Below are 9,166 nucleotides of genomic sequence, written 5' to 3'. Positions count from 1 at the left end.
AACGTAAATTTAAATCTTAAAAAACTGAAACCCTCCGCATGATCCATGCGAAAAATAATATTTAATTCGTAGTTCAGTATGTTTACCTTAAGAAGCTTTACGTTAATGGAAAGATGGAGGTCTTTAATGGCGATCCAAAAACGATGAACGGAGATCCTTAGCAGCTGCTCCTCAAGTGTGAAGCACTCCACCGGTATCCACCAAGAAAATGATGTAATGAAGGGGGAGGAGATGGAGAGAATTAGGGTTTTGTAAATCTTTTTGGTTGAGGCAATAATAAGGTTTATAATAGTATATTTATAGGCAAAATTTTCAGCTGAAAATTTTCCCATAAAATTTTATTATTATTAACCCTTTATTATTCTCACTAATAATTAAAATACCTTTTAATTATTAATCCTTTTTCTAAACTCTTTAGAAATAATTCTCTCACTTGATTTAATTTCCAAAAATTAAATTCTTAATTAATAATATTAAGAACCTTTTCTTAATTTATAATCAATTAAATCTCATTTTATCAATTATTAAATTTTTCAATTAATTATTTATTTCATAAATAAATAATTATCAGCCATTATTAATTAATTCCTCCACCATTAAATTATTCTCTTTTATGGTGTGACCCTGTAGGTTCAATATTAAGCCGGTAGTAGAAATAAATAATAATAAAACTATTTTATCATTATTTATATAAATTCTCTAATTCATTAAATATGATTAATTAATAATCATATTTATTCTTCATCGTGAGGGATACTTCTCAGCATATCGCGACTATCCGGATAATACGAATTCACTGCTTAGAATACCAAGAACCTATTCAGTGAGTAGTTACCGTACAATTAATTCCTTCTACCCTACAATGTCACGATTAAATACATGGCATGGAACTTGTGTCAAGCCTATCTTATTTAATCACTTGCTTTCCCATTCACTATGCTTAGTTCTATTTAATGTAAATTAAAAACTCCTTTCTAATTTCATTCACTCTGGCCAGAGATTCCTGAACTAACATAAGTGGATCAGCATTGAACATTCTCTTCCTACACTGGAAGGGGTAGATCCTTTATTGATCATACACTATCATCGTGTACAAATTCCAATACCCAGTAGAGCCCTTATAATTGTCCCTTGAGACTAAGAACTAAATCAAAGCATAGTTCAGTGTACACAAGATGACAATGATGACCTCAAGTCTAAGGATACTTGTACAACTATCACTATGTGAACAACTGCTGAAACGTGAGTGAACTCCATCAGTTTTTCAGCTGTGTAAGTCATGTTCAGTGAACTTATTCTATAATAAGCACCTACATACTAGCTATAGTGTCACCACACAAATGTCTATGAGAACAGACATCCTTCATAATGAAGCAAGCATAGTATGTACCGATCTTTGCGGATTATTAATTACCAGTTAGTAATCCTACGACCAGGAACTATTTAAGTTTAGATTTATCATCTTTTTGGTCTCATTATTATGATCTCATCACAATCCATAAAAATCTTTACTCTAAACTGTGGTATATCTTATTTAAACATTTAAATAGATAGAGCCCGTAATAAAAACAAAACAAGCCTTTTATTAATATCAATGAAATCAAAACAGATTACATAAAAGTTATCCTAAATCCTCATACATGATTGGACTAAGGACATATCTCTTTCAGTCTTAATGTCAGTACAAGTGTTAGCAGTTGCATGAAAAGCTTTAAAATATTCAAACATGGTATCAAATGCACATGGCATACATCCAACTATACCACAGGGCTCATGAAAGCTAGGCATGTTAGGCATGGCAGGCATACTGGAAGATGCAACAGATTCTACTTTAGCTTTAGTGCATGCATGTGTAAGGTGTGCAGCAGAATTGTAATTATTACATAACTTCCTAGATGCAGATGAGGAAGATGCAAAGTCAGATTTCTTATTTACACCTACCTTGCCATTTCTATTCTTCTTAGTCTTAACCTTAGCACCCTCACCTGTCTTAGAGTTAACTATGGGGTCTGGTTTCTTAAGTGTGTCAGGTTCCTTACTATCCACCTTATTACCTAGGTCAGCTATGGTTTTGGCTTTACTAGATTGAGCCTTAGGAGTCTTAGGGGATTCCTCTTCCTATGCTCTATCTTCAGCAATCAATTTCTCATTGATTATCAAACTTACTACATCCAAAGGTTCTGAAACAGACTCAATGAATAATGGAGACACGGCATCCTTAATTACATATGGAACCTTTTCTGAGACAAACATGTTTATCTCAGATGTACCACTATGTTTCTTACTGTTCAGCTTAGAATAGTCAAGTCCTATTGAAGTCTTAGATTTAAATCTTTGACTATCTATGATCTCCTTCTGAGTCAAAGCTGCATTCTTAAACGCCTGTAACTTCTTTTCTAAGTCATCAATTTGGGTTCTAAGAATGGATTCTATGTCTGCATTGTATTTAACCTTATTCTCTAGATATTCATTCTTTTTCTTAAGGTTTTCTAGTCCAAGTACAAGCAATTCTAGTTCTTCATTCCTAGAGGTTAAACTCTCAGATTTAAGAACCAACTTATCATTTTCAAGTTTATATGCAAGCATGCTTGAATGAACATTATACAATTCTAAAGTAAGTTCATGCACAGTAGATTTGTATTTAGACACAGTCATATCTATAGTGGTAAGTTCAGGAACCTGAGATGATTATGATGATTCCTCTGCAGAGTCTGCCATAAGAGCCAGATTCACTTACTCTTCCTCTTCATCTGAATAAGTATCATCCCAGCTTTTTCCTTCAGCAATGTATGCTCTTTCTTTTTCCTTCACCAAATAAGCATTCAACTTTTGTTTCAGCTTCTTATTCTTCATTTTAAAATCTTCATAAGTTTCCTTCTTTTCATAGGAGTCATTTGATTTTGCTTCCTTGAGCTTTCTGCAATCAGATGTAAAGTGCCCTAACTCATTGCAGTTGTAGCATCTAGTTTTGCTCTTGTCTATCCAACTTGAATTGTAGCTTCCTCGGGAGTTTGACCCTGATGAGTAGCTTCCTTTCTGAAATCTTCCTAATGAACCCCTTGGTTTATAGTTGGGCTTTCTTCTGAATCCAACATGACTAAATTTTGCAGCCATGTATGCCATAGATTTGTCCTCCAACTGTTCAAGTTTTTCCTGGGTGTAAAACTCATTTTCATCCTCTGGCTCACCATGAGCAATTTCAGCTACGACAATTTCTTTAATTGTTAAGGAGGATGCAACCTTACTTTCTTGGATTTCAGGTTCACGAACTACAAGTGCAGTGGTTTTTTCAAGTGTCGTACTAGCTCTCTGCTCTTGCACCAGCTCATGTGTTCTTAGCTTTCCATAGATCACATCCAGGGACATAGTAATAAAATCTGCCCTTTCCATGATTGACGTGTTCTTTTATTCTAGGTGAACTGGGAGCGTCAGCATAAACTTTCTGTTAGACTCTCGTATAGGGTAAACTTTTCCATGCAGCTTTAATTCACTTAACAGTCTTGTATATCTCTCAAAGAGTGAAGACAGTGCTTCTCCGGGTTGAAGTTTGAATGCCTCATACTGAGTCATCAGAATATCCATCCTGTTTTCTTTGACTTTTTCTGTACCTTTCATTAAAAGCTCAATGGTATCCCACATGTATTTTGCACTGTTACATCCTAGAAGTTGATGACTCATATCTTTATCGGTCGATTCCACAATTATAAGTTGAAGGCTTGTGTCCAGATTTATCAACTTCTTGTTAGTTTCCGTATATTTAGATGGATCCCTGGGAGTGGATGAGGAAGGAATTCTCACATCAGCTGTGGTTGTGGATTCAGTAACTACTTCCATCAGAACATAAGGGCCATTCAGTAATATCCCAATGTAAAGTAGATTCGAAGCTTTCATAAACAACATCATCTTTTTCTTCCATAAGTTGTAATTATCTCTATCGAATGGGGGAACCTTTATACTTCCAATTCTTTAGTTGTTTATCATCTTGGTGGAATTAAATTATTTAAAGTTCAAAAATTTCAAGAAATGAAAATTTTTGAAAATTAAAAAATTCAAGAAATTTTCAAGAACTTGTTTCTTTCTCCAGATCTTGATTTGTATGACAATCAACAAGCTCTAATACCAATTATTAGTCCCAAAGTATCGTAGAAGGGGGGTTGAATACGATACCTACAATCTTTTCGATTCGTTTACAAGTTCTTCGTTAAAAGTTCGGAATCAAATAAGACACAAAACAATTCGAGGAAGATAATGTTTTATTAATATAATCCTTGAGGTTGCTACAATCTAATCAATATATTGATTAGCTACAATAAATTCAGCAGCATAATAATATGTTTACAAGCTTAATGAATGAGGGGCTTTAATGGAGCTCTCGTAAACTGAATTGTGTTGCTGAAAAAGATAACTGATAATGAATTGCATTCATTCAGCTTCTGTTGTAGACTTCCAAAATTAATGGACAGGTGGTATGTTTATGTCAACACATTCCATTTAAATTTGCTGCAATTAAAATCAATGAATACACAACTCTTCTATGGTGACCTGAGCAAGCTTCTATGGCGACCAGTGTCTCTGTAGAGCTCTATGGCGATTGCATATGTTCTATGGCGACCAAGGGATCTTCTATAGCGACCAAGGGAACTTCTATGGCGACCAAGTGATCTTCTGTGGCGACCAACTGAACTTCTATGGCGACCAAGAGATTTACTTGAAGTCTTGAGATCAACTAAGGCTCTATGGCAACTGGGTAGCTATAGAGGCTTCTTCTATGGCGACTAGAGTCTATGGCGACCAGGTGCCTTAGAGAATCTCTATGGCGACCACTTTGGTGCCTTAGAGAGATTTTCTATGGCGACCAGTTCTGTGGCAACCATAGTTTGTACACTTCTATGGCGACCAGGTAGAAGACTGTTATGACTTAGAATATTCTTGCTTTTGTTAAACCATTCTTCATTGTATCAACATTTCCTTCTGTAACTGAATCAAAATTTTTTCTTGAATACTGATGTTTGGTGCACTGGTCTGGTTTACAAACAACTAGCATTGAGATAATCCTAATTTAATTTGTCTTGTGTTTCTGTGCTGATACAGATTGATATTTATCCATTACTTCTTTCACTGAACCCTTGATCTGTAACACTTGAAATCAATTCATGTAACTGATGCTTAAATTCCCTTGTTGTCTTATTCTTCATGGCTGCTTGAACATAAAAATGAACTTCTTTCCATGATCTGTTAGAGGACATAAAGAGTCAATTGCATTAGTTGGTTCTTTGTATTTATCCTGTCTTCATCTGAAGGGTTCCTGTGCTTCACAGTTTAATATTGTTTATATGTTTCTGTTTTAATGTTGAGTTATAAATCCTCGATTATATGTTACATTACATTATACTTTACAGCCATGATTAAACTCTTCTTCAATGTCTCAAAAGATGTAGGGCACTCGTCATCAAACTTGAAAGAGACATCTTTCTCTAGTAGAAAGAGACATCTTTCTCTAGTAGACTGCACAATGGCTTCGAAATCTTAGAGAAGTCCTTGATGAAACGCCTATGAAAACCCGCATGACCAAGAAAACTGTGAATTCCCTTAACAGAAATAGGTGGAGGAAGATTTTTAATGACCCCCACCTTGCCTTTGTCCACCTCAAGACCTTACTAAAGACCTTGTGCCCAAGAATAATGCTCTGTCGCACCATAAAGTGACATTTTTCCCAATTGAGAACCAGATTGGTCTCAACACACCTCTTGAGAACAGTTCCAAGATTTTGCAAGCATTCATCAAAAGAATCACCAAATACAGAGAAGTTGTTCATGAACACCTCCATATTCTGTCCAATCATATCAGAAAAGATGGCCATCATACATCTTTGAAATATGGCTGGTGCACCACACAGACCAAAAGAAACTCGTTTGAAGGAGAAAGTACCAAATAGACAAGTGAAGGTAGTCTTTTCCTGATCTTCTAGCGCGATACAAATCTAATTATAACCCGAATAGCCATCCAGAAGACAGTAGTACTTGTGACCAGCCAACCTGTCGAGCATCTGGTTAATGAAAGGCAAAGGGAAGTGATACTTCCTAGTGGCCTTGTTCAGCTTCCTGTAGTCCATACAAACTCTCCATCCCGTGACTATTCGAGTAGAAATGAGCTCATTCTTCTCATTAGCAACAACTGTGATACCTCCCTTCTTTGGTACACACTGACTAGACTCACCCAAGAACTGTCAGAAATGGGATAAATAATCCCTGCATCCAGCCACTAAAGAATTTCCTTCTTCACTACTTTCTTCATGATCGGATTAAGTCTTCTTTGCTGCTCAACCGTAGGCTTGCTACCTTCTTCTAGCAGAATTTTATGCATGCAATAAAAAGGGCTGATTCCCTTAATATCTGCTATAGTCCATCCAATTGCCGATTTGAACTCCCTAAAAATTCTCAAAAGCTTCTCCTCGTCGCTACCTGAAAGGTCAGATGCAATAATAACAGGCTAAGTAGATGCATCACCTAAAAATGCATACCTCAAATGTTTAGGTAAAGGCTTAAGCTTAAGAGTGGAAGCTTCCTCAATAGATGGCTTGGGGAATTTATGAGCTTTGTTCAACTCCTCCATTCCAAGAGATTCAAAAGGCATATCAATCTTCCTCTTCCAGAAAGGAGCATTCAGATATTGCAATTGTTTTTCACCTTCGTCATCTTTACTATTTGAATTCCCCAACAAGGCCTTCTCTAAGGCATCGAACCTTAGTAATTGATCAAGTTCTGAAGTAACCACAGAATTGACCAACTCCACTTTTAAGCACTCCTCATTTTCCGTAGGAAATTTCATATCATTGAACACATTAAAAGTTACATCCTGATCCACCACTCGCATTGTAAGCTCACCCTTCTACACATCTATCAAGGTACGGCCAGTTGCCAGGAAAGGTCTTCCCAAGATTATGGAAATCTTCTTATCCTCCTCGAAGTCAAGAATTATGAAATCAGCAGTGAATATGAGTTTATTAACCTTGACCAAGAAATCCTCCACAATACCTCGAGGATATGTAATAGAACGATCGGCCAACTGCAAAGTCATGTAAGTAGGTTTTGGATCAGGCAAGTTTAACTTCTTGAAGATTGACAAAGACATCAGATTGATGCTAGCTCCCAAGTCACATAAGCATCTGTTAAAAAACACTTTTCCAATAGTACACGGAATAGTGAAGCTTCCCGGATCTTTAAGCTTCGGAGGCAACTTCTGTTACAGCACAACACTGCATTCCTCCGTGAGAGCGACAGTCTCTAAATCATCTAGCTTCACTTTTTGAGAGAGAATACCTTTCATAAACTTTGCGTAACTAAGCATCTGCTCAAGAGCCTTAGCAAAAGGTATGTTGATATGAAGTTTCTTGAACACCTCCAGAAACTTCTCAAATTTCTTATCCAGCTTTTTCTTCTGCAGCCGCTTAGGAAAAGGCGATGGAGGATAGATCTGTTTCTCCCCTGTACTATCATCAGAAGGAGTGTGCTCAACAGTAGTCTTCTTTAGTTCTACTTCTGCTTTCTACTGCTCTACTTTTTCTTCATCCCCAGCTTCTTTATTCGAAACTTGAGTTTATTCGGGATTCGCAATCTTCCCTGACCTCAAGGTGATTGCCTTCACCTGCTCCTTAGCTTCCCTTTTTCCTGGTACTTCAGTGTCACTAGGTAGTGTACCAAGTTGACGATTTAGCAAGGCATTGGCAATTTTTCCAATTTGATTTTCCAAGGTCTTGATAGAAACAGCTTGGCTTTTGCACATGAGCTTCAACTCCTCTAATTCAGATTTTTCATTAGCTTGTTGCAGCTGGAGTTGCTGTCTTGGTGAATATTGTGATTGCTGAAAACCAGGGGGTTGTACTGCTTAGCTGGGTACTGCTGATAATGCTGTTGAACAACATTCTGAGCATTGCTCCAGCTGAAATTAGGATGATTGCGGTTGTTAGGATGATAGGTGGCTGGCACAGGTTGTTGCAATCGCTGAAAGTTGCTCACGAACTGAACTGATTCACTAGATCTAGCACACTGATCAGTCTCATAGGCACCAGTACAAAGCTCACAGACACTAGAGATTTGATTAATGCCATAATTAGTCAAAGTGTCCACCTTCATCGTCAAGGCCTTAAGTTGGGCAGCTATAGCAGTTGCTGCTTCCAACTCCAGAATTCCTGCTACTTTACCCTGAGTTAGCCTCTGAGAAGGATTCTGGTATTCATTAGCAGCCATCAGTTCAATCATTTCATAAGCTTCATTGTAGCTCTTAGCCCACAAGGCTCCACCTGATGCTGCATCGAGCATGGGTCTAGAAGTAGCACCCAATCCATTATAAAAACAGTTTATAATCATCCAATCAGGCATACCATGGTGTGGGCACTTCCTTAGCATCTCCTTATATCGATCCCAAGCCTCACATAGAGATTCTCCAGTTTGCTGAGCAAACTTAGGGAAGAGCATTCCCGATTGTAGCAGTCTTCGCCATAGGGAAGAATTTAGTGAGAAACTTTTGAGCAAGATCCTCCCATGTGGTGATAGACCCTGGTGGTATAGAATATAACCGGCACTTTACTTTATCCCTCAGAAAGAATGGGAAGAGTTGCAGCTTGATGGCATCTTCAGTCACACCATTAAACTTGAAAGTGTCGCAGATCTCGATAAAATCCCTGATGTGCATGTTGGGGTCTTCTATAGGAGAATCCCCAAACTGAACTGAGTTATGTATCATCTGAATCGTGCTTGACTTGATCTCAAAAGTGTTAGCCGAGATGGTTGGCCTGATGATGCTTGACTGAATATCATTGATCTTAGGCTGAGAATAGTCCATCAAAGCCTTAGAAATTTCTGCTTGATCTCCCATCACTACTAAAATTGGTTTCGCGACTTTATCTTCTTCTACTACCTTCTCTTCGTCCTCAATAACTTCCCTTCGAATCACTACAGCTTCTTCCTCGGCTTTATCCAGCGTTCTCTTACGAGACCGAAAACGCGTATGCATACACGCTCGCTAGAGTACCTGAAATAAGGCAAGGACATAGATAAGTAACAATGTCCGAGTCAATGAACTTTAAGGACCACTGATGACAAATACATAAACTAAAAATTAACACCGAGTTCCGGAAGCGGCGCTAAAAACTTGTTAGTCGCTAAAC

At 37.5% G+C, this 9,166-nt stretch overlaps 1 non-coding gene across 1 annotated transcript; it reads left to right on the top strand.

Moving 5' to 3' along the window:
• Positions 1 to 8,376: 8,376 nt before the first annotated feature.
• Positions 8,377 to 8,484, top strand: LOC141662263 (small nucleolar RNA R71). The gene has a single exon (XR_012550386.1). It is a non-coding gene; the product is annotated as a small nucleolar RNA R71 (small nucleolar RNA).
• Positions 8,485 to 9,166: the final 682 nt, after the last annotated feature.

Source organism: Apium graveolens, chromosome 5, assembly GCF_009905375.1.
Source record: "Apium graveolens cultivar Ventura chromosome 5, ASM990537v1, whole genome shotgun sequence".
Classification (NCBI taxonomy): domain Eukaryota; kingdom Viridiplantae; phylum Streptophyta; class Magnoliopsida; order Apiales; family Apiaceae; genus Apium; species Apium graveolens.
Note: the sequence above shows the minus strand (reverse complement) of the source record. Positions and strands in the feature narration are given on the sequence as shown.